The following is a 13,288-nucleotide window of genomic DNA, read 5'->3' on the forward strand; positions in this document are numbered from 1 at the left end:
TTCTTTCTGCACTGATTGTGTGGTTCCTCTGCCTCTACTTCCACCCTATTACTTCCTCTACAAACGAAGAGGGCTTGCTAATTCAGTCGGGCCTCTGAGCTTGTGTTATGTTTTCCTAATATGCAGATCACTGTACATTCCAGCAGGATGTATATACCACCTCCTGTGCATGCATCTCCCAGGCATTAAGCACACTTTCCTTTTCTCTTCCACATTCTTTACCCTCAACTAGTGTAGAAGTCAGGATCCAGTTGACCCAGCCATTTAAAAAAAATAATATGTTTTTATTGATTTTAGAGAGAAAGGAAGGGAGAGGGAGAGAGAGAAAAAAAACACACATCGATTTTGGTTGGCTCCCATACGCACCCTAACCAGGGATCAAAACTACAACCTGGGCATATGCTCTGACTAGGAATCGAACAGTGACCTTTCAATGCATGGGATGACATTCAACCAACTGAACCATCCAGCTAGGGCAGATCCAGACATTTAACACTCAAAAGTGTGCAAGGAGGAAACAAGAGGCCTCTTAAAGGGCCCCTGGCATCTCTTCCAGGAAGCTTAACACAAAAACTCTTCTTGAAAGACAAGCTTATCGCTTGACAAAGCAGGGTTTCCTTTCCCATGTGCTAGTTCCTTTGGGTTTGGCTCCTTCTATAAGACATCCCTGGGGGAGGACCCCCAAATCCCAGAGTAAATTTACTTGTTAGCTCAGGATGACTGGGTAAAGAATTATATTTGCTCTTTTGTCCCATTAATCCAGATTTCCAAATAGCTCAGAGTCCCTATGCCTTGTCTTCTTCTCTCGGTCAAGAGCTGCTTTCCCCCTTACGTAGCCACCTCTCCAACTACTGAGCCAGAAGAAGAGCCATGAAGTGCTAAAGGAGTCTACTGCCAGGGCATTCCTATGCCAGCGTCTCTCCCGGAGATGTGCCACCTGGCGCGTGGCCTTTGCTTGGCTGGCGCAGCATGTCCTCGGCAGTTTGGTTTCATTTTGGGGGTATGGAGGGTAGAGTTGCAGGCGAAGAGTGTTTTTCCTGGAAAAGAATTCTAAATGCTTTTAAAAAATAGAATCTAAGAGTAAGTTTTTAAACAGGATCTAAGAGTAAGAGCAAGTTATACTATTTTTACATTGGCCCTTTTCTTAGATACAACTGTTTATTCATCATGTTCATACTTTCATTGAAACATCACTGTAATGTACTTCTTTTTTTTTATGTTTGTGCTCGCCACCACCACAACCCCATTCATCCCCACAACTATCATACTCAGCACACAGCTAAAATCATATCCAACTGACTTGAAAACTTATGACCGCAAAGAAACATATACTCAGATGTTTACATCCTAAATGGAAGCAACTAAGATGTCCTTCAATATGTGAGTAGATAAACAAATGTGATACATCTGTGCCTCATGACACACCCACAATCCATACCATGGGATGTTATTCAGTGATGAAAAGCCAAGGATGAATCTTAGGCACATGGCTAATTAAAAAAAAGCCAGCCTGAAAAAGCTAAATACTGCATGATTCCAATTATATGAATTTTAGATAAAGCAAAATTATAGAAAAGGCAAGATAATTAGTAATTGCAGACTTGTGTGGAGAGAAGCCAGAAAGGGTGAATATATAAATTATTGGAAATGTGGGGGTTGGTAAAAAATACATTTTGTAGGGCATTGTAATGGTAAATACATGACATTATGTATTTGTCTAAGCCCAGAAAACTTTAAAGCACAAAGAATGAACATTAATGTATGTAAGTTTTAAAATAATCATTTAGGCCCTAGCTGGTTTGGCTCAGTGGATAGAGCAGACTGAAAGGTCCCAGGTTCAAGTCCAGTCAAGGGCATGTACCTCGGTTGCAGGCTTGATCCATGGCCCTATCGGGGTGCGTGCGGGAGGCAATCAACCGATGTGTATCACATCGATGTTTCTTTTTCTGTCTCTCCCCCTCCCTTCCACTCTTTCTAAAATCAATGGAAAAATATCCTCAGGTGAGAATTAACGAGAGAGAGAGAGGTATTAAGGGATTCCAGGATGGAGTGCAGAATACGACAAAACCATCTAACTGAATGACAAAACTGAATGACAAAGGTATAAAACTACCTTCTGGAAAGGAGTGGGAGAAAAAGGTGCCACCCCAAGTAGTTTTGGAAATTAGTAGAGCCTGTAAAACTAATGGCTACAGACACTGTACACAAGGACTGTGCCCTATTGATAAAGGTATTTCCTACAAGCCTATGGATTAACAATTCTGATGTTGTTATACATGCTGCTGGAATTGAACAGGTAAGTAAATGATGGTAAAGATGGAAGCAGGTGTTTCACTGTTAAGAGGGAGGTTGAAGATATAGTAATGCATTAGAGTTGGAGACATCAGTATGAACTTATTTTTAGTTTAATAAATAGGTACAAGTAGCTACATATAGAAATATGTACAGATATGAATATATACCAGGGTTAGTATATGCAAATATGTTTCCTTTCTCTATCAGCTGAGAGGACCTAGAGGTAGCAACAAGCATAGCAAGTCCCAGTTCCTGGTTACAATAATATTCTCCAATAACAGCAACTGAGTTCCTTGGAAAAATGGCTGTTTCTAGGCCTGGGTATAAAATATACATACACAGTTTGGAGCATCTTGTGGTGCCAGGAAATTAGTGCTAAAAATCACCAGGATCAGGACACAGGATATAAGAGTCTCAAGTGAAATATCTCCCAACGGCCAAAGTTGGAACCATCTGAGGAACAAAATGAAGTAGTAGTGGATTGTAACCCACTGTGAACAATAAAAATCCATGAGTCCCTATTGACAAAGAGAAATGATTGAATACATATAAAATGGGAGACGAGACACATCCCTGATGCAGAAGCAACCCAAATAACTAATGCACATTCTCTGCTGCCAGGGAAGCGAAGCCTACCTGCCCGCCCCGGAGTGTGTGGGCCCTGCACAGCTGCTCCTTCCACAGAGCAAGCTATGGAGAGAGGGAGGGAAAGAGTAATTTTGCAGTGGAGAAAGCTAGGGGCCAAGGTCAACACTGACAGTGATGAGTCATGTTGGCAGCGTGCACACCTGATGTGATGTGATGAGAATGGCACGCTATCCCTGGGATCTTCCTCCCCAAAACATAACCCAGATCAAATAATGAGAAAAAGAGCAGACAAAGCCATATTGTAGGACATCCTGCCACATACCTAACCCGCTCTCAAGGTCATTCAAAAAATGGGAATATCTGGGAACTCTTATATCCAAGAGGAATCTAAGGAGACAAGACAACTAAATGCAATGTGGTGTGCTGGGTGGATCCTGGAACAGAATAAACACATCAAGTGAAAAACCAACCAAGGGGACAATCTGAATACAGTGTGAGATTTAATAAACAAGAATGTATCAATATTGGTTATCAATTGTAATAAACGAACCACACTAATACCAGATGCTAATAGTAGGAAAACCTATGCACAGTGTATGGGGACTCTCTGTATCATCTTTGTAATTTTTCTGTAAATTTAAAACTTCTGAAATAAAAAATGAGTTTATTTAAGAAGAAGGTCAAACATTTAATGTTACTTTCCTTGGCAAACAAAACGGGTTCACTTCTACGCACCCTACCAGCTGTGTAAACCAAAGGCCACTCTTGAACAGATTGCTGACAATTTCCCTTTTATTCAATCAACAAATAAGTGCCTACTATGTGTCAGAGACTTCTTCTGGCTCTGAAAGAATTGAAGAAAAGGGGATACTTCTTGCTGGAGAAGTAAGAAGTTAACCTGCAGCAGCCTCTGCTAGGGTGGGCTGCTCATCTGGCAAACCCTGAGAAGCCACAGACAAACACAGCAAGGTCACCAGGGCTCTTCTGCAAGCACCTGATAGCCAGCCTTGACCTTGGGATGACCAAGGGGAGAATAAATTTAAAAGCGCTTTGTGGAATAAAAAGGAAGAAGCAATTAAGCTCCTGCTGTTGAAATAGGGCACAGAGAAGCGGTGTGTGGGGAGAGGTGCTGAATGGCGCTAATTTAAGTGCAACTATCGGAGTTTGACTTTGTAGCTATTTGCAAGTGAATACTCAGGGTATTCTGGACTCCAAAGATATGACCGTCCACCAGGGGAATAGCTGTGACTATGGAGGGAAAAGCAGACACAAATGACGAAGAAAAAGAAAGGGAAGCTGGAAGCTTAGGCGGTGTTTTGTGGGTTTTTCTTTTTCTCCTTAAAAGACTATTTTCAATATGCACAATCCAAAAAGGACATAATGACACAGATAACCTGTTAATGAGCTCGCTGCGTGCCACGTGTTCCCCTAAGCAGGGCTTTAACTGACAGCTCCTGTGTATGGGAAAAGGCAATAAATGAGAGAGGTACAGCTTAATCTTTAAACAAATGTGACCCTTCGGCAGGCCAACGGCGGCTCCCTGGGCAGAGGTGATGGAGAGCCCCATCCAGTCCTCGCCTGGAGGCTCAGAGAGGAAACCCGAAGAAGATCTATGAGCACAGTATTTATTCCAGAAAGTAAGCCTGTCAGGTGTGTTTGGCCAATTATGACGATCGATCTAAAGACTGACTTCGAATGCTGAGCGGAGCAAATCCCAGGCAGCTATGAGGTCACTCCAAGCTTCGGGCTGGAGAGAAACATTCGCAGGAAACTGTCTCCCCTTCCGAACTGGATTACTGGTCGCTGCCTGGGCTGGCCCCTCTGGCCCCAGCTCTCTGCCCTCCAATCTGTGACTGTCAAAGCCACTCACCCTTCAAAGAGCATACACTGGCGGCACACCCCTCCCCCACTTCAAAAATGAAGACCTTCTCGAGAGTTCCGTGCCTGTGACCCTCATTTCTCACTCTCTATTCGTTCCTCCACTCATCAGGCTGACCCGCTCTCTCAGGAACACACCTGCGTCTTTGCTACGTTATGTCCCTTGTTTGGGTCGCTGTGTCCTCTGCTTTCTCCATTCCCACACATCAGACAATGCCCAGTTCAGGACCTGCCTCTTGTCTAGAGTCTCTCTTGAGTCCTCTAGCCCACGGTGGTCTCTCTCCTTGATTCTTAAACTGCAATTCTTCTGATTCCCTAATTAAATGGGAAACTCCTGAGAAATGGGAATTATACTTTACATTTCTTCTTTAGCTCCACATGTCCTTGTCTAGTGATAGGACAAAGTATGTGTTTAATAAGTCAATATTTATCATTTAGTTGTACCATTGAAATTTTAACCATGGAAACTGCTCATCTGTGTCGTGTCCCTCTCGCTATAGCAGATGCATCAGACTTAGCATGTGCGCTAAGATAAAGTGTCTGAGTAGGACAGGATCCTCACACAGCATGAAGAAAAGCAGCTGCTTTATTTGAACAGTTAATCTTAAAGGGCCATTTAACTTTCAAACTGAGAGTCTTGTTTCTCTCTCTCTCCATTTTCTCACTAGAACATCTCTAAGCCGGAGCTGCAACATCCAGACAGGACAAAAATTACTTATGATAAGAACCTCAAAAACGCCCAAGAACAGCAGTTCTCTGTCTGCGCTCATCCGGCTCCGAGCAGTCATCTCGCCAGGTCAGCAGTCCCGCTGCTCCCAGGAGTGATAACTATCATTTGCTCAGCTGTCGAGCCAGCCTTTTCTCTCTTCTTGGTATCTTTTGATGGGACGTTCTTCCTATTCTCTAGCATTTAAGGAAAAGAAATAAATCTGAAGATGCCTTTGTTAGCAAGTAAAGTCCAGTATATTTCAGGCAAAGGCGATTCTAAAGAGCTGAGAAACAGAGTGTTAATGCAGTTGGGTCCCTGTCAGCAGGTCTAAGTCACTACCTGTCATAAGTCACTACCTTCTCTCCTGCGGCTCCACCAAGGAGGGGCCCAGGCAGGATGCAAACAGACAGCAGCCAATCAAGGTCTCAACATGCTCACCACACGAGCCCTGTTTCTTAGCACAGTCGAGGTGACGACTAAGATGGTCACCAGCGGGCCTACCTTTTCTGAGAGCGAAAGTCAATCAGAGGCCTCGTTGAAACCCAGGCTTGTCCCTGTACTGACGTCTCACACGTTTCCTAGTACCAAGCGGAGCTGGTAAACATGTGTCACTACTGAGATTACTTCCCCTCTCAGGAGTCCCTCTCCACTCTCCACCTGCCCGGATAAAGCCCTCCATTCCAGCTGCTTCTTTTTAAATGACCTTAAACAGACATAAGAAGTGGATTCTTGAAAAGTTGCATCTAATTCAAAATCTGTTCCCAACACATTAAGAAAGATGAAGGACATTTAGAATTATAATTGACTTCAAAAGACATAAACTCTGAGATTACTAATGGGTCTCATACAACATAGGAGGCTGGCTGCAGATGACTTTCTGTGACAAAAGAAAAAACATTTCTTCCTTTCTAGCTCCTCTGTACTTGCTCCAGAAGCTTGGCTGACTATACTGTACAGGTTTGTATGTGACACACACACACGGTGGAGCAAAAGTAGGTTTATAGTTGTTTGTGTAGAATATAATATAATAATGAATAAATAATAATATAAGAATAAACTGTTTCATGTACTCACAACTATAAACCTACTTTTGCCCCACCCTGTATGTATAGACAGGGTGCTCCCACAAATGTATACACACATGTTGAATAATTATAAAGACAGTGTTTACTAAAATACATTTCTTTTTTAGAATTATCAGTTATTAAAGTGTGTATACACTTTTGGGGACACCCTGTATATGTAAGTTTTTCTCTGTCCTTGCTGTGCAGAAAGCTACTTATAGAAATCGAGTTAACCAGCACCTTCCCTAAGAAAAGCAGCCAACCAGACAAGACCCTATTTCTTTTTCATCCAGAAATAAGACTACAAAAATGTTTGTAAAATGCAAGTTGATCTACGGTGTGCCTATTCCTCTTGTATGAAAAGTCGTCTCTCACCTACTCACATCACAGCCTCCTTCCTCAACAGCCATGCAGACCTGCTCCCTGGCAGTGTTACACCAATAGAGGCACTACTGACAGACTGGTCACAAGCATGAGCGGGCCAATTTGCTGTTCTCTGACACTTATTTAAAGGAAACGTTTGAATGGGTACTTTTAGAAATTGGACATTCCTTTAACAAAGCAACTACTTTCCCACTTAATACATTTCTCTTTATGTTCAGATTTTCTAAGAAAGATATTAAAAACCTATGAATACCACCACGGTAAAGAGCTTAGGGAATGATTGGAAATTCATATCTGGGATGGCTAGTGAAGAATCAAGATGACCAAGTTTGTTCACTCTGAAACAAATACAGCAAAGTATTCATTATAGGATCTAGATCAGTGGTTCTCAACCTTCTGGCCCTTTAAATACAGTTCCTCATGTTGTGACCCAACCATAAAATTATTTTCGTTGCTACTTCATAACTGTAATGTTGCTACTGTTACGAATCATAATGTAAATATCTGATATGCAGGATGGTCTTAGGCGACCCCTGTGAAAGGGTCGTTCGACCGCCAAAGGGGTCGTGACCCACAGGTTGAGAACCGCTGATCTAGCTGGTGAGTGATGTTCACTGAATAATTTTCTTCACCCTTTTTAGGTATTTAAAATATTTTCGAAATCAACTGTAGAAAAATATTGCCAGGTTCTTACCCTGGTTACCTAATCGTGGTTATCTAAACAAACTTGGTAAACACCAGTGCAGCCAGTGAATGGGAAACACTGGCCATGTCTGCAGGTGTTTTCTTAGCATCCCCTCCCTTTAATGCTAGTGGATTTCCTGAGCGATGTGATCACGTGGGCATGTGGACTAGTAGCAGCAACTAAAAAACAACTCGATATGTTGAGCAGGTCATAAGGCACTGCTGAACACATGGTCCCACGCCCATTTCTCTTTGGTCTATGAGGGAGTTGAGCCAGCATCACTTTTGCTTTATAGATCAGGGGTGGGGAACGTTTTTTCTGCCAAGGGCCCTTTGGACATTTATAACATCATTCTCAGGCCATACAAAATTATCAACTTAAAAATTAGCCTGCTATATTTGGTCAAACATTTCATTTACTCACCCCTAATGCCTTGGCAGGGCCCAGACGAAATGATTTCGTGGGCCTTATATGGCCCTCGGGCCTCACGTTCCCACTCCTGCTATAAAGGAAATGAAGCTCAGGGCAGGTAAGTGGCTTGGCTTTGTCTATTGTCACTAAGCTGACTAGGAAGGAGACCAGATCCCTGTTTTAAATGCTTTTCCCACCAGGCCACGATGAAATTTGCATCAGTTATTTTTCTGAAAGGCTATAAAGAATCACAACAGAAATTCTACAAACATTAAAATGTATTGACCCAGTAACAGAATTAATAATACAAAGATAACAACTAAATAAGACAATTTGAAGGTGGAGATGACTGTTATAAAATCCCCAAAGTCCCATCAGTCATGAAATAGTAAATTTGCTTGGCTGCCTCAGCAGTGAGAATAGGTGAGTGATGAAAGCCACGATGACAACACAATCAAGGCAGGATGAGGGCATTTTCTCCTTCACCTTCCTGGGTAACCCCGACGTGGCCACCAGGGGTTGGTTATTTGAGGCCCTTACTTGTCATGAAGTGGCCAAACAATATCAGCAGCAAGTAAAATAAAATAATAAGAGTAAAATTCAAAGAAAATCAAAATGCAAACTGTGGTATTTCTTTAGGTCTAGGTAGACACTGAAGAATCAAATTAGACCCTACCGCATCTTGATTCTAAGAATTATTTTAGTACAGTGAGACCATTAGCACCTCCTCTCAGAGCTATGGAGGGACTGGGGGGATCAATCGATCAGCTTTGTTTTCAACTTAATGATTCATATCATGACTTCCAGCATCCCTTAAAATTCACTAATCTGGTTACGCTAATAAAAGCTAAATCTGTTCTGTACCACACAGTGGAACGGCAACAACTGGCCGTGATGCAGATATCATTCAAATGCCACATTTTTCACATTAACATAACCTGATGTGATGAAAACAATCTGCTATTGCTGCTGGCCACACTTCCTTGGGACCCCAGCAAGAGCACTGGCGGTACCTCATCTCAGCCGGAGAGATCGGGTTTGGGCATCAGTGTAATTATCTCTCGCTCATCATCACACTGTGAGCAGATGTGTCTACCAACCTTCAAGGAGGTTTAACCCCTGCTCCAGCAATCACTCAGCCTACTCAACATTCATTTGGAACCTTGTTGATGCCTAGAATTTAGACCATCCTGACCCTGTTGCCTAACACTGCTTCCTGCCAGAGGGTATTCAAGGCAAATATAGCAAACTGAATATATTGTGTTCTATATAACTTGCTTCCAATTAGCCTTAGTAGGTTAAGCAGTGCCTGCCCCCAAATAAATTCCCACACAGACCCTTGGTGTGACCCTTCTAGGATACGGGGTCTTTGCAGATGTAATTAAGGACTGAGATGAGATCATGCTGGCCTAGGGCGGGCCCTAAATGCAATGACAGTGTCCTCGGAAAAGCCAGAAAAGGACAAATGGAGACACAGATGAGAAGACCAGGTTACATTGGAGGCAGATCAGAGTCCCGTTGCCAGAAGCCAAGAATCGCCAGGACGACCAGAGGTGGATGAGGCAAGATCCTCCTCTAGAGCCTTGGGGGGAATGTGGCCCCTGGAAATTTGGTATGGGAACTGGAGGATGTATCTCCACTGTTTTAAGCCACCAAGGTTTCGGTAATTCAGATGGCAGCCCCAGGAAACGAACACACTGGCTTTATTGGTCATTAACCCTGCACGCTGCTTTTGCTGCTAATAAATGGTCTGCAGAAAAACGCCAGGAACAGAGAAAGGAGGTGATACAGTATCATCTCGCTGCCACACAGGGCAGTGTGAGGCCGGAGGCAGAGGCTACCAGGTGGGTACTAGCGTACGAAGAACTGGAGTGGGTAGACAGCACGGTGGCACAGAGAGGAGACACGCTGAAATGTGGGCAGGGATGGCAAGGATGGGGGCAGGAGCCAGAGGTCTGTACAGGTGAGAGGTAAGGAGCAGGCAGGGAACATGTATCGGAGCAGCCAATGCTGGGATTCACCTGTGATGTGCGGAGGGAAGGAGACATGGTTTACAGTCATCGTTCCACCTGGTCGTTAGAGGTGACCCCTGTGCTCCGGTGGCACATTTACTATTCTTGCGTTATAAGGAGGAAACAGGTGCAGAGTGGCTAGCAATTTGGTCCTGGCCACAAAGTTTTCAACTGCAATGTTGGGATTTAAAGCCATCTGTATCTGCTTCGAAGGCTTAGGTACCCAGCTTGGTTCAAGGATCAGAGAGCCCGCTCTTATAAGCCCAACTGAGTTAAAGAATGTCTGGACTATAATTTTCAGATGCTTCCTCTCGGGCAGTAATTGATTCTTTGGCAAAGGCAGATCCAGGCCAGTGGCACTAATCCTGGCTGCACCTTACAAAACTGGAATGCCCAGGTCCCCTTCTCTGGGGTGGGTCAGAGCAGTGATGTTGCAGGAAGCTCCTGGGTATTCTAACAGGCACTGTTGTTGAGAATCACTGCTCTCAACCCTCGGGTACCAGTGGGCAGTGCGACTGGCTAAGGAAGAGAGTGTGGTGTTTGCGGGCTGACTATAACCACTTCACTCCTCAGAGGGAACCTGACCAATACTGGGGCATCGAGGAAAATGAAAATATGCTTTAAATCTTTTGAGCGATCACCTACAAGTTTTACTTGCACAGCTTACTGGTATGTTTTATTCTGCAGGAATTTGAGCCTAAGCATAGAAAGCCGCCTCTGCATGAGCCAGGAAACGTAGGCTCACCCTGTGTTTGGAAAGAACTTTGAAAAAATTCAGCGATGTGCTAGACTAGGAAGCAGCTTCTGCTGCCACAGTAAATATTGTTTTTACATTTCTGGGCCTGTATGAAACAAAGCTGAATCGTTTAAGTGACTACTGCTCTCCACGAAGCTAAGAGCACACAGCGTGAGGTTCCGTTTCCAAACCGCCAGCTGGGTGTGGGGGTATTATATAAGGAAAGGCTTCTAGAACTTTACTCTCCATCAAAGTCACCTGGGAGGCTGGTTAGAGCAAGGCTTCCTGGGCTCCAGCCCAGAGTGGAGTGAGGTGCAGGGTCTTGCATCTCTCCCGGCTCAGGAGATGCTGATGCTGACAGTCCCTGGATCACATTTGGTGCTACCCTGGCACCGGCCATGCTTCTCCAACTCTAATGTGCATGCAAATACCCCGGTGAGGCTGTCCAAATGCAGATTCTGACTCAGAAGTCTGTCGTTCTTGTCCACAGACCCTCTCTAGGTAGCAAGGGTAAAGCATATCCCATCAGGGGTAGGGAGAACACTGGTACCTTTGTTCAAGCATTCGGGTGCCCATGCAGCATTGTGACAGGTAAAAGGTAAACACCTTAAGCATTACCACCCTTACCCTTTTTTTGGATGGAGACATTAAGGAAGCAATAAATTAAATGATGCCTCCACACCAATAGTAAGTAGGAAACTGAGTGGCTGTCTCCTGCGTCTCAGGCGTGAGCAATTTGTAGACTCCTGTAGGCAGATAAGGCGTGAGAGGGCATCCACTTCAATTGACTGTTTCTATAGCTCCAGGTGCGAAGGCTAGGAGCTCTGACTCAGGAGAAATGAGGAATGTCTTAAGAGATTTCCTCATTTTGAGGCAGCAGGCTTTGCCGTGCACCATGTGGAAGCCATTTTTTAAAAGGCGGAATCTCAGATGGTGAGAGCATGAGGTATATTCAATCCTGCCTTCAGATGGACAACATTCGAGGCTTGAGAACGATGACATTTTAATGTAAGCATTGCCCACAATCTTCAGCCCAAGACCACAAATCTTACCCCATGAGGAGAAAGCATGCACGCGCATGTCCTTGTACCAAGGAAGCTGCCATTAATTCTCTCCCTGTCACTTAGTCATCCATTTATTCACTAGTGAGCATCTTGGTAGCAGACACTGTTCCAGAGCTAGGAATTTAGGAGAGAACCACCTGCAACTAATATCTGAGCCACACTGTGGGCACAGAGGCCAGAGATGGCTGGTTCTGTGCTTTCACTTCTCTGTGAGACAATATAGGAAATAAGGGGTTTAGAGCACTGTGGGCCTAACTATGGTGAGAGCCCAGCCCCCCACCTGCTGTAGATTGACACTTTTATAAAATACAATAGAAATAATTTACTGGAAAAAAAGAAATGAAAAAAAAATGTCACAGAAGGATATACAAAACACAAGTCCCAATTGTTACTATTAGAGCCGACGGACAGTGATAACTGCTTTAAGGGGTGGGGCTCTAAAGGCTTATTTTCAGCTCTGTGGTCTCCGGGCAGATGAGGAGCAAACAGCTGGGAGACAAGCTTGCTCCTCAGCTCGGCTTTGGGCAGAACTCATTCAGAGCGTGGCCTCCAGGGTTAGGCTCCTGGGTTTGCATTACAGTGCTGGCGCTTGCACGCTATGTGACCAAGGGCAAGCCATTGAATTCCACTGTTTCTCAGTTTCCTCCCCACAAAGCTGTTGCCCATATACAGAAAACACAAGTCAAAACATAAAGCACTCAGGATAGTGTCTGGCTCACAGTAAATGCTATTAAAGTGTTAGCTGTGATCATTACTACTGTCTACAACTATTACTATTATTACTACCTTCTATTACTACTGGTACTGTGCTCTGTATTATTTTGGGCCAACACTTGAACAGTTGTTTCACCTATAAAGTGGTGCTTGTAATCTCTTTCCTTCTATTGCTTCCTTCCCTTCTATGAACTCGGTGCCAAGAAAGTGAAATCACCATGTGAGGGCACACGATTGCCCATGGAAACTGCCCCTGTAATGGACTCTCTGTGCTTCCCAGATGCCAGTCCAGAGGGGAGGGCAGTATCCGGGGTCCCTGCACCTATACCTCATCACAGGTGACAGCAGCCATGGGACGCTGTCCTCCATGCACCGAGACCCAGCTGGGCTGGTGCTACCTGATGCTGAGCAACCAAACCACAGTCTAACAGACGGAGCGACTTTGAAGGACATTTTAAAACTTCATGTAATTGAATGCTTCACCCACCTGCATTTTTTCACACATGCACAGATTTCCCCAAATTCCCTTCTTGACAGCTGTTTTGGAAACTCAGCTTAAAATTTTCAGAATTATTTCTTACTTTTTCTTCAGATTCGTCACCTACAATTGGCTGGGGATCACAACATCCAGGTGACAGAGAAGCATTTGAGAAATATTGAAACTTGAGCTTGGGAAATTTTGTTAGAAAACAATTTACGGTCATTTTAAAGCAAGACAAAAGCTCAAGATCTGAAAGGGGAATAACCA

General features: G+C 44.0%; 1 protein-coding gene across 3 annotated transcripts in view; it reads right to left on the reverse strand.

Moving 5' to 3' along the window:
- The window catches only part of EXOC4 (exocyst complex component 4), a 758,369-nt gene that overhangs the window by 201,629 nt on the left and 543,452 nt on the right, over positions 1–13,288 (reverse strand). Inside the window, exon 12 of one of the 3 annotated variants that reach the window (XR_004970959.1) lies at positions 2,634–2,748. The exons of the other annotated variants lie outside the window; for them this stretch is intronic. The gene's annotated coding sequence lies outside the window, so the exon portion shown is untranslated. The remainder of the gene's footprint in view (positions 1–2,633; positions 2,749–13,288) is intronic. 3 annotated transcript variants of the gene reach the window in all.

Source organism: Myotis myotis, unplaced genomic scaffold (genome assembly GCF_014108235.1).
Source record: "Myotis myotis isolate mMyoMyo1 unplaced genomic scaffold, mMyoMyo1.p scaffold_m19_p_11, whole genome shotgun sequence".
Lineage (NCBI taxonomy): Eukaryota > Metazoa > Chordata > Mammalia > Chiroptera > Vespertilionidae > Myotis > Myotis myotis.